Consider the following 17,966-nt stretch of genomic DNA (forward strand, 5'->3'; position numbering starts at 1 on the left):
AAAATAACATCTAAAATAGTGCCTCCAAAGTCACCCGCATTTCCACTCAGTAAGTGTGTGCCCTTAAGTGAGCGTGAGATGGGAATTATGAACTTGCTGTTCCCTCAGAAAATTTTAGCCTCTAAGGAGCTGTCATAGTGGGGGCATCTTGCAAAAATGTGTGTAGTCCTAGAGCATACAGATACAATTCTATAACATTCTCCTTTGCACGTAAGCTCTTTATGGTGCGGTAACTTCCCATAGGAATAGCTCCCGCGACGTCCCCTTGGGTCTCCATGTTGCCAGACTCGGCAGGTTGTTCTCCGGCTTCATCTTATTAAACTTCACAATGCACTCGATACATTTATGTCTGCTTCCTTCTAGCAAATGTTCACTTGACTTCTGGGAACATCATCCTCTCTTCCTTCTCATCCTATTCACTCTTTAGGCTGTTCCACTGATCCCTTTTCCTCTTCTTTCAATCTAAAGATTGCAGTGTCTCATGTCTCAGTCTTTCAACATCTTCTCTGGCTAGGCTCAGGTGAGCTTATTGAATGCCATGGCTTTAAATATCAACTGTAGTCATATGATTATAGCAGGACTAATAACTGACACTCCTACTCTGTGCCCCATTCTACATATATTACATACACTGAGCAGCCCTCACAATGGCACTATAAGGTAGTTCATGTTATTACTCCCATCTTAAAAGCAAAACTGATGCACAGAGAAATGAAATCATTTGCCCAGAGTCCCAGCTAATAGGGGATGGAGCCACGACTTGAACCCAGGCATTCTGGCTGCAACTTGCCTGCTCTTACGCACTATCCTAGATTATGCTACGCCACTTCCTCAATGATTCCTGAGTTCTACCTCTGTTACTTCTCCCCTAAAACCTAAGACTTGTACATTGGACATCTTTGGTTTGACGTTTAATGTAAACTTCAAACTTAATATATCCCAAACAGTGTTTTTATACCCTTCAAATCTCTTCCTCCTGTAGCCTCTCTGTTCAGTAAATGGCATCCCACTATTCCAATTTCTCAAGCCATCCTTGACTTCTCTTTCTCTCATTTCCCACATTCATTTAAATACCGTTGGCTCTGTCTTCTAAATAAATCAAGAATCTGACTGCTTTTTTCATCTTTTCCCTAGCTACCACCCTAAAGCACATCACCCGGACTCCCACACCGTCTAATTTCTACGTAAGTTGAGACTATGTGATGTGCTCAGGCACATAGTTCTAATCCAGGCGCCCTCTGCTGGCGGTCTCTTCCATGGCTTTCCATTACTGCATATTTGGCTTTGGGGGAATGTTTTTCTGATACTATGAGGCAAATTAAAACAACAACAACAAAAAACCCTACATAACTATTCAGATATACATAACTAGGAACATTTTAACACCCAAGAAGTCTTTGTAATAAAGCTCTATTGGGCCCCAAATAACTTGCTATTTCCCTTAAAACAAAGAGCTAATAATGACTACACAAGGCATTTATATGACACCCCATATAGATTTTCTTAAACTCATAGCTATTTGACTTATAGTGATTTCAACCCACCATGATTCACGTGTATAGGCCCCAACTGTAAAATATCCCTTTGCAGACCGCATACAAATTACTTCTCCCCAAGCAACCTCCTCTCTGGGTTCCAAATCAGTTCCTTGACTCCCAGCTTGTCCCTTCTCACAGCCCCCTTTCTCAGCACCTCCCCTTCTAAGCCAGTGCCAGACCCAGCATGGCCTCTCAAGATGTTACTGCTGCTTGTGTAGAAAATAAGGAAGAGACAGAGGAAGCAGGGAGTACATTCAACAGGAAAAAGATAAGGAAGAAGGGAAGCAGGAATAAAGATTAGCAGACTGAGAGAGAATGTCCAGTTGGCATAAAATAATGATTTTGTCCTGTGTTTGATAAATGGCTTTGAAGGTGGTTTCCAAAAGAGAAGTCCAAACATGTACTGAATTATGGAGACACTGTTGTCCGCATTCTCTAAAGAGCACTACTTTGAAGGACAATATTCTTTTGGTAGCATGATTCAGGGTTTTTTGTTTTTTGGTGTTTTTTTTGGTGGCGGGGTGGGTAGGGGGTGAGGAGGAGATTGTCAGTATGACTATGTTGTTATTTTATTTTTAATTAATTTTCATATCCTGCTTTCTTCCAAAAAGGACTTAAGATAATTTCCAAAGGTGTTGTAAAGTAACAAGGAGGATTAGTATTTAAAAATTCAGGTCCTAATCCTGGATTACTGGATGGTGAACTGGCTAGAACTAGCCCTACTCTCTCTCCCAATGGGAAACTTAAATACAAATCCAACTTCTCCTTGCAGCAAGGCCTCAAACTTCCCACTGGTCTCAAGGTCTCCAGGTGATTTGCAGGTGTATTCCCAGTGTTGTTGCAAAAGCAGGTGCCTAAGCTCTGCCTGGCAACAAGGAGTCCCCGCCACTGACAAGGGCATTTGCGAGCTCACTCATACAAAGGGGAGCAATAAGTGTTGTTCTCTCTTCCCTGGCGATTCTAGAACTGCCCATCCCAAGGTGCCTCTGCACAGGGAAGTAATGCATCTGTTCCCTCTCTGCCCATGAGTTCTAGCCAACACCATCTGCCCCTACTGGTATTATTTGCTAGACTCAGTACAACATAGATTCACACCACAGAAGAATTAAGGACATACATACATTTATAGGAATGAGTAACGAAAAAAACCCACAAGGGTAACATGGAACTAGGGTTGATGATATAAACTGAGTGCACACCACGAAGTGATACACTCTTGTATGCTACAAGTCCCAGTGATTTCAGCCCTCGTCTATTCTTGTTCCCTACAATACCCAAAGCAAGAGTCCAAATACCCACTCCATGTGACCAAAGACAGTCCAAGCTTTCTCTAGGCTCCATTCACTGAGTGTATCTAGAGCCCTGCAGAAAGCCTCCGTATGCCACAATTTGTCTTGGTGGTCATGTGGTGGTGACCTCCTCAACCTGCCATCTGACTTTAGCAGGTCACTTCCGGCCATCTCAGAGCCAGCCTCATCCTGAACTCTGCTATTTTCCCCATATGCCTTCCCTCCAAACACTGGGTAATTCCATACCCGAGGTCAATTTCCAGAATATGTGAGACTGTACTAAAAGCAAAGGAAATATCAGAAGGGAATTTCTATACAGACAAGGTGAATTAATTAGATATTAAAACAGTCACTACCTCTAGAATCCATAGGCCAAACCCAGTGCAGCTAGTCCCTTACCCCAGACCTGGTCTCCTGGCAAGTCCCAGCTTACCTCCTACAAAGGAATTTTTGACTCTGACTTCCCTACTGAATGTCAAGGACCCCAACTTTAACTTGGGCCCAATAATAGGGAAGAAAATCACGTTTCCCTCCCCACTCAGTGTCAGCTCTTGGACACAAGCACAAAAATCTGCACAGATATGAATACCCTCAAGAAGGTCAGTTTCACATTAATATTTGGAGACATCTAGTTCCCATATTGTCCAAAGTTCTCCATTCTGAAGTAAGATTTTGGCTTTAGCTTAACAAAGAGAAATGAAAATATTTTTCTTAGCATAGAAAATAGCCCTTCTCAAAAATGAACCAGAAAACAGCTGACAGCTTTAAAATAGCAGCTTGAACTGACTTAGCACCATCAAGATTTCAAAAATATTGACTCAATATTTTTGGTGGACCACAAACATGGTTCTAAATCTTGAAACCACTGTGGAGGGAAACATGATTCGCTCTGTGTTTCACAGTATCTATAAGAACAATAAACTTTCCCAGTGGCTATCACAGAGAGAGAGAGAGAGAGAGAACTGTGTAATGTGATGAAAACATCTTTCATAATATCCATATAGTTAACATGGCAACAAGCTTCAGGAGGCTGTGTGACCCTCACTCCAAATTGGAGGCATCATCATTCAGTAGAAGCAATTCTATGAAGAGCCATTTTAAAGCGGGTTAAAAGCATAGCTTGCTGCTGATCTGACTTAATCCGGAGGTAGATTTTTTTTTTAATGTTTATTTTTGAGGCAGAGAGAGACAGAGCATGAACAGGGGAGGGTCAGAGAGAGAGGGAGACACAGAATCCGAAAGCGGCTCCGGGCTCTGAGCTGTCAGCACAGAGCCCGACGCGGGGCTGGAACTCACGGACCTCGAGATCATGACCTGCGCTGAAGTGGGACGCTCAACCGACTGAGCCACCCAGGCGCCCCCGGAGGTAGATTTTTTAAAAATCAGCCCGAGGTTCTTGCCTCGAAGAACATAGCCTCTAAGACAGATGGCTTCTAGAAGTTCTATGAATTAACACAGGCACGCGCGCACACACACGCTTTTACTTCAGCGTATCCCTATTTCACAACAGTTTTTGTGAAAAAAAAACCATACATATTAGTATATGTGCTGCCGAAGCGAGCACAAAAAACCATACATTTTAATGGCAATTTACAAGTCCAGATATTTGCTCATTCTAAATTTTTTTTTTAACATTTGTTTTTGAGAGACAGAGCACAAATGGGGGAGGGGCAGAGAGAGAATGAGACACAGAATCTGAAGCAGGCTCCAGGCTCTGAGCTGTCAGCGCAGAGCCAGACGCGGGGCTCGAACTCGCAGACCGTGAGATCGTGACCTGAGCCGAAGTCGGACGCTTAACCGACCGAGCCACCCAAGTGCCCCAAATATTGGCTCATTCTAAATCCATGTGAGATCTCGTGGTATACGACTAGATAGGCTCAGCATCTCGGAGTGTGCAATGATGTCTCATGACTTCCTACTGAACACATACGACTTGTCTTTCACAAATAAATTTGCCGAAGCCAACAACGCTGAAGGAAGCCAGATAGCGAGGCTTTTCTGCTTTGTTTTGTTTTCAGAAAAAAGGTGGGGGCTCAACTAAAGCTTGAAAGGTTTTCAAACACAAAACCCTATTTTGAAGCTTTGAACAAAGTTGCGTAGCATGTCCCCAGCACACCCGGAGGAGCCTTGGTTAACGCAAGCGCCTTGGAAACGGTAAAGCTGAGCAAAAAGTCACTTGCAACAAAGGAAGAAATCTGAAGCAGGGTCTTATTCACGCGACATAATCTACCCCCAGGTTCTCATACTTCTAAGCACATCATACGAGAACTGGCAGCTACTCATCCTTCTTCTTTCAGCGTGCAACTGGATGAAACCCCGGCTCTTCTCACCGCATCCCACACTGACTGTTAGCTGCTGGGTGCAGGCCTGTACTTCAAAGAAGAACTCCTCTTTCCTGAGCCCTGTTTTGAAACTTCAAAGGCCCTCACTGTCTTCGAAATGGTGACAAGTTTCCTTGTCGAGAAAACTTCCCCATGAGGATAATTTTGATATTCTGGGCACAGACAGGGCCCTTGCAGGGCTTGGTGACACATCTGGTTTGCGGCTTTGATGAACAAAGAGGCTCCGTATGTCATCATGACTCACTGCTGTCCTCATCCGCAAGCGTTTCGCTCGGAGACTCTGCCAACGGACTCGACAGAAGTTCTGTCACCTTCTACTTAAAGTACGTCTTCCATCTCGTCAGAGCCAGGGCCTTCATTCAGCTCATTTTCAAATGGCTTTGTTAAGAAAGGAGAGCAAAGTAGAAATGTTTTCTACTGAACAGAAGTTCACAGGCTTTCTTAACGGTAAGTCTTTAAAGAGTAGATTGAAACACCAGGGGGAAATTTCAGCTTCCTGAGAGAGAAAAGGAAAGCCTTGTCCGTATAATCTGACAGGAAGGTATTCATTCATTCATGATTTGATTTTCTTGGCAATAGCTGTGGCCATAGGCAAGAGTAAAATCTTTCCATTTAAAGCTTTAGTCACCATTATGGATGCTGGTAAAAACAAAACAAAAACTGTTTTGACAAAGCTTTTTTTTTTTTTTTTTCTATTCTGGAAGATTGGACATAGAATACTAAGCTAACTTTGAAAGCTAGAGGAAGTGCTTCTGTAAACAGAGGAGAGAGGGGGAAAGCCTTAGAGAGTTTGGTGTAGGCAGAAATCTGAAGACACAATCAAACATGGCAGAAAAATACTTCTGCTCAGATTATTTGCTTCCAATTTTGCAACGCAGATTTGGAAGGCATTCTTTCCTCGATGAGATAGATAGCATCCATAATGTGGAGGAGACGGGGAAACCAGAGGAACCCCGTGGGAGGAAAAAGCTGGGTTGTTTTTCCTTTCCTTCTCTTCTGGTTTCTCTTCTTGCTAGGACATGAGCCCCCAACCCACTTTTATAAGTGCTTTGTAATGCAAATCGCTTATGTCTTCCTTGTAAGGGACAATCAATGATTCTCTAGAATAAATAACATGTAAGGAAGGACCAGGGGAGAATGACTGGAAGAAGCCATCATCTGTGGATTCCAGACCTCTGGAGCGAGCCATCTCAGCACCAACACCCTGGTTTCAAGGAATAAAACCTGAGCCCTTGTCTTTAATTCTAACTGGTTCCTCGATGCCTGAGGAGACACATATACCAGACCATCGTCCTTAATAAGAACCCCCAGACCCCAAACAAAGGCAAGACTCATGCTCTTTTCCTTTCCAAATCTCCCTGACAGTCTGTCTCTCCCTCTCTGTCTCTCTGTCTCTGTCTCCCCCCACCCTCCCCATATATATACACACATATATATATTCACTAAACCCTACTTTCACCACCTGCTGGCTTACATTTCATTTTCATCCTGTGTGAAGCCAAGGACCCTCTTGGCTGGTCCAGCGGACACCCCACCTCTGGGTCCTCGGATAGGCCTGCCAGCATCACAGATGAAGACAAAGCTGACCTCAGTGACTAAGGACAAAGAAAGTCATGTAATGTGCATTCAACTGGAAAAATCTTGAGAGAATTCAAGCACCCAGATAGAAGCCTATCCTTATGTGGCAAAGGGAGCTACTGATACCATACATATTTCTTTTTTTGTTTGTTTGTTTTGAGTTTTTTACCTATTTTGGGGGGGGGCAGAGAGAGAGAGAGAGAGAGAGAGAGAATCCCAAGCAGGCTCCACACTGTCTGTACAGAGCCCGATACAGGGTTCAAACCCACGAACTGTGAGATCATGACCTGAGCTGAAATCAAGAGTCACACACTGAACTGACCGAGCCACCCAGGCGCCCCCATATAGATTTCTAAAAATTTTCAGCTATTAATGTACAACGTTAGAAAGCATCTGGGTCAAACTCATATATATTCAAGAACATTACACCATTTCCAAGTTCTCACACAGACCAAGGACAACCTCCTTGATCCTGAAATAAACCTTTAGAATTAAATCTTACTCTTAATTTTGTTTGCATCTTTGGACTTAAAAAAAAAAACAAGTATTCAATTATATTTCTATGAAAAATGAGAATGGAAGATATCATTCTTTCTGGACAACATTTTTCTATTGTAGGTGAAGGAAATCAATTTCTAGTATAATAAATTGTACTAATTGAAAAATAGTGTATGTGAAGTTAAGAGAATTTTGTCTGGAGTTGGAATCTTACAGTTTTTGGCAAATCTTCGAAGCAGTTCATGACTGCAGAAAGTTTTAGAATTACTCATCTAGAGAGACAGTTGCATTAATTATCCTTAGAGCAGGCAATAAATATTGTCTGTGAACTAGGGCTTTGACGGACATTGGAAGTAGTGACTTGGGGTACTGGGCAAGTGCATGGAGTCCAGTCAGACTGTTTTGCAGTTTGAGAACTACATCATATGCTTTACCCCTCAGCATTCCTAGGGTAGAATTAAAATCCTCATAAAAGAACGGAGTTGTTTCCAAGAATTTGTACCTAATAGAAGCCCATCCCTCCTCCCATTAAAGATTCTCTTCTGAATGTAATTTGGGTTAACTTGACTGCTGAGACAAATGGGTACTTGAAGCCCCAAGTTCCACATCATAGACTACAATAGAAAAAAATTTATGATTTTTCCATTAAAAAAAAATAGAGTAAGTCTCTCTCACATCATAGAGACTAAAACAGAGAGTTTAAGGACTCATCTGGAATTAGGAAAAAGAGCCAGCTTTCTGTGGTCTATTTAATTTGTCTATGTTGAAATTTAACACTCAGAAGCTTTTAAAACTGAAATGTGAAATTGTGGTCAAGTTCAAAGAAAGGAAAATGAAATTCAAGGAAAGGTTGACTTTTCTGTATTAAATGCCAGTTCACTCTGCATAACCTCCAGGTGTTAGGTGAGGCTCTCGGTACACGTGGGAATACAATAAAAAATAAGGTAGAGGTGGTTTATTTGGTATAAATGCTATTGGTGTATATGCTATTTTCTCAATATATACTTCTTAAATAAAACCACAGCTATCTGATTCCACCATCCAAGCCTTCTCACAAAGAACACACTGCCTCGTGACGCTTTCTGATTTCAAACAACTTTGTCTTTCACGATTATGCTTATTACTATAAGTTCTAAGCCTCTGCATTACTCATCAGAGGGGTCTCCCCCTGTCCAGCAGTGTGTGGAGTAAAAGCCCAGGTGTCTCCACAGCTGAGTACCTGCCTGTATCTCCAAACACTCCCCGTTCCTATATGCCCCAGGGTTTTGATTCGCCTTCCTGTTACCACATGGTGAGCTTCTCCAACGTCCTTTGTGACCATCGCTCCCAGCCGCCGGATTCTACAACTGGGCCTGATGCCCAAGGAACCACATCTGCCACCACCTTGACATTAGCCAAGTTAAGACCAATTCTGGACTTCTTACCTCCAGAACTATAAGATAGTAAGTAAGTGTTTTAAGCTGCTAAGCTTGTCATTTGCTACACCAGCAATGAGAAAATAATACCGTTGTTAGGTTAACGATCTTCCCAAATTGATTTTCAGAGTCAACAAAATCCCAACATGATTTTTTTTTTTTGGAAACTGACAAGCTGATTCTAAAATCTACATAGAAATGCAAAGGACCTAGCATACACTGAAAATGGCACAAAGGAATATGGGGGAAATTATGGAAAATGTTTTAAAACTGGATTCTGGTAATAGCTGCACAACTTATAAATGGCTAAAAACCATTGACTTCCACTCTTAACACAGGTGAATTTTATTATATGTATACCTTAGTAAAGGTGTAATTAAAATGTATGCAATACTTCCAAGGAGGTGTAATTGATTATATACATAATGCTCCATACATTAAAAAATTGTTGAATCTAGGTGATGAATGAATCTAGAACAATTCAGATAATCTACTTCCTCGGTGCTGTGTTTAAAAATGTTCTCAATATAAAAATTCTTTGAATTAGTCATTTGCTGCAATAAAAACTAAATTACAGAGAAAGAAGATGACATCACTGAATAATACCTTATGCTACTGTATCAAAATAAATTTAAATAAAATTTTAAATCATTAACTACTCCGATGCCTTCCTAATTGATTTTTAATTATTTAAAAGTCTTCATAACATACAGACATTTATATAATCTTGGTGGAGCATTCTTATAAAGAATTGAGAACCATGCCCTTACTCAGAAACATAGTCCTACATTATAACATTGATCCTATAAAAGAAGCAGACTTTATTAAGATTTAGACTTTCGGCCTCTTCTCTAAGAAAATAAACTGCTGATAATGTTGGCTAACTGCTTTTTAAATTTGTTCACACGTATGAATTCTTTTTTTCCCCCACAACAACCCTTGAAGAACTTTTTATGTCTAAATCCATTATAGAAACATTCACTTTAAATATCCTTGATTGTTGATGAAATATCATCTCAGTGTTTTGGTCTTCACAGTTTAGATTGGTGCCTGCTATATTTATGTCTTCTTAGAATCGTAACGTTCCAGACATAGTGGGATAAAGACGTTTGCGTGGCTGCTTGACAGAAAGTCTATAGCCTAAAAATAGGACACATTTTTATACTATAGGCTATACATTGGTGAGTACATTTTATTGTCACTTACCTTCACAACTCTTTCATCATGCATTCCATTTTAAGAACAGATGTAAATCTTTTCTTCCAATGTTGCTTTATTTCTCTTATGGAACATTTGTAAACTAGTGTCATAAATGTAATCACAGTGCAATGGGAACAGAATCTCATCATATGCACATTTAACTGTTATAACCTCTGCAAGATAACAATAATTTTTTAAAACTAAAATACTGCAAAATATTGCTTGTATATTGACTATTACAGACTTTGTCTCATTGCCGGAGACCATTCACATGTGTACAGATGCGTACAGAATTTACTTTATATACACTTACTTAGATGGGCAATTATGAGATTTTTTTTTAATGGTACCTTGACCCTAATACCTGTTAGGTTTTTTCTTGCCTTACTTGCTGGCTTTAGTACCTAACCCCCAAACACAGAGCAGATGCAAGGACGCACTACCAGGAAAACCACCTCTGACATCCACCCCTTCCCCTGGGGTGTCAGTGCCCACTTGGTGCCCCCTAGGCCCCTGCACATGTCACATACATACAACCTCAGTAGGGATGCAGCTGTGTCTTTACATGTCTGCCTCCCCAACTAGGTTGTGCTTCCTTTGCATGCAGAATCTATGTTTTATGTATCTTTGTATCCCCAGTGCCTGGGGCATGCTTGGCACTCAAATAAATATAGCCTTTGGACAGCTGCTAGTCAGAATGCAGATTATTCCAGGTCAACGTTTATTGAACATCTGCTGTTCGATAACTGCTCCGGTCAAGCAGGGAACATAAGAATGAGTGGATCCAATTCTGGTGACTGCAAAAACTTGAAGTATATTACAATTTAAAGAAGGATCTTTTGTGGTTAGAAGATTTTTACATTTTTTTAAATCTCGCCTACTGTCCTTTAAGTGAAATTGTATGTAACATATTTAGAAAGTGTTTAAAATATGTTTGTAATTGTAATTCTTATTATATATAACTATATTTCTGTAGTTTTTTTTTTTTTTGAGATTTGAGAGAGAGAGAGAGAGAGAGGGAGTGCAAGCAGGGGGAGGGATATGGGAGAGGGAGAGAGAGAATCCTAAGCAGGGTCCATGCCCAGCACAGACCCCAACACAGGGCTCAATCTCACAACTGTGAGATCATGACCTGAGACAAAATCTAGAGTCAGATGCTTAACTGACTGGGCCACCCAGGAGCCCTATTTCTATAGTTCTTAAATATTAATAATATATAACTCTGCCTGGGACAATTATAAGTATTTTACATACAACACTCTACATCATTTACACTCAATACTTTATATACACTATGTATATATAATTTATATACTTTACCTACATTACAATATATAATTTTTCTCCATGCAACTACTCCCATTTTGCCCCTTTTATAGATGAAGAAACGGAAGCACAGAGAAGTTAAATAACTTGCACAAGTCATTTAAATTGAATATCATACAGCCAAAATTTTAACCCGCTCACTTTCTCCCCTGAGTTTTAGCACAATATTTTCAGCAAATCTACAGTTTAAACCTCCGTCATACACACAAAAAGTTTAGTGTAATCAAGTTAACTTCCATCTAAATTCAGAAAAATTCCTCTGTTCTGAATAATTTAAATAACAATGCCGGGGATTATAACACAATCTGATCCCACACAAGAACGGCTAGTCACAAAGGAGTTGCTGAGAGTTGACAAATTTGAACTGCCGCTTCCCATTGAAAAACAGGTCTTTTGAAATCAGGTTCAAAGCTGGGATAAAGCCTTGCAGGGCACCTTCTATCGGAACATAAAATGACCAAATAACTAGTGTACCATGAATCCACCATCTATTTGTTCTAAGCAAATCTGGCCACTCGTTCACTGATATGAAGTAAAAAAAAAAAAGGAGTTACTCAAAATAAATTAATGGGGATCAGGAAGGTGTACGAGTGCTGACATGGGAGTAACAAAATGTGTGGTCTTGCCTTCTCTAAGTAAGCTCTGAGTTTTTCTACCAATACGGATCATTCTATTTGTTGATGTATTTACTATTTTTACCGCTCCCACTCTCCACAAGTAATTGAGACCTCACAAACATATATATGTAAGGACGGTTTTTCAAAATCTGCAAAGAAAATTAGAGCCAGAGAGAGAAGGAAGAGATTTACATCAGTGACCACTGAGAAAGATAGGTTAATGCAATTGAGAGTGACATTTAGCACGCTGAACTTCTTGGCAGCCAAGGCTAAAAGAGAAACATTATAAATTAGGTGGTTCACGTTATCTGATACAAGAAAGCAGTTTGAGACGCACACAATTTTTCCTATCGTTAAATTCTACAAGGAACTTCTCTCAAGGAAGCAATGGACGGTATTAAATGAACAGATGGATAACAGTTTTGTAAAAGAGGCAGAGTTCTATTGTTCCTTATCTTCTGAATCATTCCCTTGTTTCCTAACATTTCTGTTTACTTGCATCAGTGGAGCATTAGCCCCTCCCCCCATATAATCCAATGTAACAATTGTTTAATGTCAAATAATTAGAAAAGCCATTTCTCTCCCCACTAAATTATCTCAAAATCATATGACCAGAACCCACGCCAGATCTGCACTTCTGTTTCAACATTTAACACAAGTGGAAATTTCTGAACAGAAAGAATTTAGGAGGCTATGAACTCCTCAGGGGCAAGGACTCAGTGATTAGTGAAGTCCCAAATGAATAAACACATATCAAACCGCAATTCTCCAAAAGACATTACACTAACAGCAATGTGCACTATTTTGGGAGGGGGGTTTGGAGGGTTATAATTCTTCATGTCTGAGGATACAGATATAGAGCTTCTGATTTTTCGATTTTATCAAAGAAAGATTTCAGAAAACCCTACATTTATTATTACTATAATTTCAAAAAAGATGAAGCATGTTGACACAAGGAAAGTATGAAGGGCATAACTTCAGCATAAAAGACAGTCCTATCACTTGAATACATTAGCGTTTAAAAAACCTGGCTACCAATTCATATTTCTTCCTCTTTGCTGCAGACTGGTGACAGCAACTACATATCTCGTCCCCAGACTTCCTTGTCACCAACATTCCAGTCCTGTTCCGTGTCCTTTATTGACAAAGCTTTAAGTGTGAGCTGGCAAGAAAAAAAAATGTATGTATTTTTAGGACCCAGATCTGATTTCACAAAGGAGGCAAAAAGGGTCAATCCAGAGCTGAGAGGCAGTGGGTTGATAGCTGACATATCCTACATATGAGCCCTGTCCACAGCCCATCACCTCTGACTGATCCCTACAAGGCTTGCTTCACCTGTGACATTAACAAGCCAGGTGTATTCCTGCCCCAAGGGCTTTGCCTCGCTCTTCTTTAACTGAGAACACTCTTCTCCCAGATAGCTACACAACTGCCCCTCATCTGGTCCAGGTCTTTGCTCAAACGTCCTCCTCTCAAGGATGATTTCCCAGGCTACCTGGATACCCCTATATGCCAGGCCCCTTCTCTGCCTTATTTCACTCTATAACATTTATTGACATAAGCTACAATGTATATTTTTTATTTATCTTGCTTATATTTAGTGTCCTTGCTAGACAATGACCTCCACAGGAATGGAGATGTTGTCTATTTTGCTCACTCTTGTATCCTAACCACTTAGAACACAGCCTGTCTCAGAGTGGCCACTTGATGAATATTTGCTTAATAAATGGTCTTTAAAAAGCTTAAATATTTATATACTTTTAAGTCCGAGGTAATGAAAGAATATATAGTTCCAGGGGAGCCTGCGTGGCTCAGTCGGTTGAGTGTCTGACTCTTGATTTCGCCTCCGATCATGATCCTACCCATGGGTTATGGGATCGAGCCCAGTGTTGGGCTCTGTGCTGAGCACAGACTCACACACTCTCTCTCTAAAATAAAAAAATATATAGTTCCAAAAAAATTAAGACATACATCCATGAAAAGACTCATATAAGAGTGTCTGTTGCTCTATTCACAATAGCGCCAAACTGTAAACCATTCATCTGTCCATCAACAAGGGAACTGATGTATATGGTTACAATGGAATATACTCATCAACAAAAATGAATTAACTACTGACATGAGCAACATGGGTAATTCTCAAAAACATATTGAGCAAAAGAACCCAGTTATAAAATGTACCTACTGTACGAATCCTTTTATATGAAGTTCCATAACTGGTAAAACTAATCTATCATAATAAAAATCAGAATAGTATTTGCCTGGGAAGAGGGGAAAGGAATACAAGAGTACTTTTTGGGATGATAGACGTGTTCCATATCTCACTTGGAGTCGTTACCAGGAGAACACAGTTACCAAAACTAATTGAATGACAAACTTAACATGAGTGCATTTCATCCTATGTAAATTTTACCTCAATGAAAAACTTAGTCATAATTTGGATTCAGAATAAAGTCCCAAAACCAATCTGCAACCCCAATTTGATAATAATCTATTCATTAAACCAGGACAATGCATACATTCTTCTAAGTTTAGCAAGAAAAAACAATTACAATTCGAATGGCCTATCTTGGCCCTAAATGGTTTATCTGGAAATCAATGATTTCATTTCAGAAGAAAGATAAATATTTGGCATATTGATGGTTTGAGATTTGTTTTTTACCACTACTGGAAGTTTTTGTATTATAAACAATTTTTTTTTGTATTACAAACAACTAGATAAATTTTAAGATAATATTATGTCTTGAAAATTAAAAATCACTTTAAAAATTCATTTGGGGAAATGAAGGGTCTATGAATCAAATGTAATTGAGAATTCAATGACATTTGCAGCAGTAAAATTGTTCAAAGTGATTTGGTTTCAAATTTATTTGGGGACATGCTTTAAAAACGTGTGCTTCCCACCCCACCCCCACCCCAGGTTTCAACACAGTTCATAGGTGGCTCAACTTTATGGATTAGTAGAAAGGAGATATTTCAGTTGGAAGGAGCAGTGAGAGTAGTGGGTGAATTTTAAAACAGGCATATAATATAATGGACTTGATTCTTACTCAGATTGCTTGAGATAGGACAAGTAGAACTTGACTGGTCCCCTTTCCAGGAAGCCACCCTAAAATACATAAATGTACTTGATATACCTGGTGAATTCACACAGTCAGGCATATGCTAGCCGTTCAATGTCCTTTGCTCAGTTCTTTGGCTAATGGGTCAATGCCAAGGTCCTCAGAGTCCCTGTAATGTCCAATTAGGGAAGGGCAGGAGTTTAGAGTCCACTGGGTCTAGATGATTTACCACATTGCAGGGCTGCTCAGATGAACCTTACAGGGCTTTACTGGCTCCCAGAACAGAATCAGGCTGTTTCATTCCATCCTGACAGATCCTAATGTAGCTGGGGGTTGAAGTTTCACATAGATGATTCAGGGTCCAACTTTTGCTGTGTGATTTGGGGCAAGTTATTTAACCTTTTCTAAGAATTGGCATCCTGGTTTATAAAATACAGCTACTAATAGTGTTGTGGTGAGAATCTGATGAACTAATGCATGTCAAAACCCAGCACAATGCCTCATGACAAGTGAGTATATAGAGAGTGTTATTGTAAAAATATGTTAATTAATTTTAAAGATGTTGGAATCCTGAGGGGTTCCCCAAAAGAACTTACTTTTTCTGGGGCAAGGAGGTCCTGGCATACCTGAAGCAAACACAGAGCCTAGCAGATTTCTTGTAGCCATAAAATCCAATATTTAAGATAGGTCATATTTGTGGGCTTTGCTCATAGCAGTCTCAAGGCCTCCATGGCAGTCCTGGGGAGGTGTCTCAGCATTCTGTTGGGAAACTGCTAGAAAGACTCTTTTTTTTTTTTAATTTTTTTAAATGTTTATTTAATTTTAAGACAGAGTGACACAGCAGGAGTGAGGAAGGAGCAGAGAGAGAGGGAGACACAGAATCTGAAGCAGGCTCCAGGCTGTCGGCATGGAGTCTGATGTGGGGCCCGAACCCACAAACTGTAAGTTCATGACCTGATCTGAAGTTGGCCGCTTAACCAACTGAGCCACCCAGGTGCCCCTACAAAGACTCTTCTATCATCATAGACCTGCTGCCTCATCACCACTGGCCCCTACCCCTGGGTCATCATGGGAGCCAATTAGGCCAGTATTATCCTAAATTGTGTTTACATACCACATAGAAAAATTGACACTGGAAAATCTGGATATGATAAAATTCCAAACTTTAAGTAGTAAAAAGAAAAAGGATAATTACTTATAAGAGAAAAATGTTATGATTTTGTAAGAAAGAAAGAAAGAAAGAAAGAAAGAGAAAGAAAAGAAAAAAGGAAAGAAAGAAAGACAGTTCCTGAGCTTTCTAACAGCCAAGGCAAGGTGGGAAAAGTGACAATTTCTTAAGTTTCATTCTACACTTAAAAACATTAACCAAGGGGCACCTGGGTGGCTCAGTTGGTAAAGCGTCGGACTTTAGCTCAGGTCATGATCTTGTGGTTCATGAGTTCTAGCCCCGCATTGGGCTCTGTGCTGACAGCTCAGAGCCTTGAGCCTGCTTCAGATTCTGTCTCCCTCTCTCTCTGCCCCTCCACCACTCGTGCTCTCTCTCTGTCTGTCAAAAATAAATAAAAACATTAAAAAAATTTTTAAACAAAAAAAGACATTGACCAAATCATAGAAGACACAAGAATTTTCCTGGTCTCATGCACTGAGATCCATTTATCAGGTAAATGTCAAAATAAGAAATATGAAACAACATGATATATGGGCCCTCAATATCAAGTTTGGAGTATATGGTGCATATGGCCCTTTTTTATGCCCCTACACAGTCCTCATTAAAAGCTAATGACAGCATCTTAAGTGGGAATTCTATACATCTAGTGTTGCAGAGAGGTGGTTCAGGTCTACATGGAAATAGTCAAAAAAAAGAGCTGGAGTTCAAGGTCCTGCAGGGGATGAAAATGTTTAAGAGATGGAGGATAACAAAGAATTGCGAAGGCAAGAAATCAGAGGGCCATTAATTTAGACAAAACTGAAATACCTTCCCAATTTGTGAACCAGATGATAAAATCTTGTTCTCAGAAATTAAAAGACTTTCTAGGAATTGTGCAGATAGCAGAATCAAGAATGGGGAAGGGAGGGTAAGAAAGGGAATTGAAGAAATATACTGAGTGCTTGCAACATGCAAGGCCTTCTGCTAGATGCTCTCCACAAGAAGTCACTGAATCTTCAAAACCACTCAGCATGGTCTATAGAGACTATAGTCTCTGGGCAGTGGAGGCCAGTGTCAAGCACATTTGTGCTCTAAACTGTGCTCTCTGCATCCCTTCATGTGAGTCATGGAAATGACTTCGATGGGCCACTGGGGGAGGAGGCTGGAGAGAGAGACAGAGAGAAAGAGAGAGAGAACGCTAAAAAGCAGCACAGAGCATTTACCCAAGGGATACAAAAATACAGATTCAAAGAGGTACACACCCCCCAATGTTTATAGTGCATTATTAACAATAGCCAAACTATTGGAGAAAGCCCAAATATCACTGACTAATGAATGGATAAAGAAGATGTAATACACACACACACACACACACACACACACACACACACACACACTGGAATATTACTCAGCCATCAAAAAAAAATGAGATGTTGCCATTTGGAATGACGTGGATGGAGCTAGAATGTATTATGCTAAGTGAGGTGAGTCAATTAGAGAAAGACAAATACCATATGATTTCACTCGTAGGTGGAATTTAAGAAGCAAAACAGATGAACATATGGGAAGAGGAGGGGAAAGACAAGAGAGGGAAACAAATCATAAGAGATTAAGGAGGGGCATCTGGGTGGCTCAGTCAGTTGAGCATCCAGCTTCAGCTTCTGGTCACGATCTCGTGGTTCAGGAGTTTGAACTCCACATCAGGCTTGCTGCTGTCCGCACAGAGCCCGCTTCAGATCCTCTGTCCTCCTCTCACTGCCCCTCCCCCACTGTGCTCTCTCAAAAATAAATAAAACATTTAAAAATTAGAGAACAAACTGAGGGTTGATAGAGGAAGGTGAGTGGGGGGTGGGCTAGATGGGTATTAAGGTGGGCACTTGCTGTGATGAGCACTGGGTGTTTTATGTAAGTGACAAATCACTGAATTCTGCTCCTGAAACCAGTATTGCACTAT

This window comes from Neofelis nebulosa, chromosome 12 (assembly GCF_028018385.1).
Source record: "Neofelis nebulosa isolate mNeoNeb1 chromosome 12, mNeoNeb1.pri, whole genome shotgun sequence".
NCBI classification, from domain to species: Eukaryota; Metazoa; Chordata; class Mammalia; order Carnivora; family Felidae; genus Neofelis; species Neofelis nebulosa.